The sequence below is a fragment of the Uranotaenia lowii genome, chromosome 1, assembly GCF_029784155.1.
Source record: "Uranotaenia lowii strain MFRU-FL chromosome 1, ASM2978415v1, whole genome shotgun sequence".
NCBI classification, from domain to species: domain Eukaryota; kingdom Metazoa; phylum Arthropoda; class Insecta; order Diptera; family Culicidae; genus Uranotaenia; species Uranotaenia lowii.
Window position 1 is genome coordinate 192,999,144 of NC_073691.1, and position 762 is coordinate 192,999,905.

The window sequence follows — 762 nt, forward strand, 5'->3', positions numbered from 1 at the left end:
GCATCTGCTGCGGCATTATGGAGGAATATATTTAGCCTAGAGTGTGTCTGGGGCTCTACTTAGCCTAGTCTAGCTCCGGCTTGGTTTATCGCAGATGTCTAGCTGACTATCTCGCCCCAAGTAGGCACCAACTGTGCTCTGTGGAAGTAGCGGAAATTTACTAAAGATATACTTCCCTTCACAGTCCAAACTCGAACTCTCTCCCCTTTTTGAAAACCTAATTTTCTAGGAGGCTGGAGAATTAGAATATTCCAGTTCCTACCTGCTATGATTAACATAATTAATCTTAAACCGGTAGGTATTGAAATTGCTTTTATTTCTAACTTGGCGATCGTCAAAAATTTATTTGCCCTGTGGATTTAATATCTAGTTGTTCATGTGGACAGGAATTTAGTTGTTCATGTTAACATGGCGACCGTCGAAAATTCATTTCAAATTTGAACTTCATATTTGTTCATGTGGACATTGATATTTGTTTCAGAAATGATATTATAAGATTAATTTCTGAAATTGTATTAGGTACTGGTTTTCGGAGAAGATTCCTAGTTTCTGAGTTTCAATCTTATTTCGAATCCAGAATTTCAATATTGAATCCAGATTATTAGTCTGAATCTCAATCTGAAATTTATTTGAAATTCTTTACCCTCCTTTCGTAAATTTGCTCTCTAATTTCAAGCTATTATCCAAGATTTTTAACTATTTTTTATCTGGATTGAATGAAATGAAAATTCGGTCCTTCGCACACAGGGGAAAACGATATAA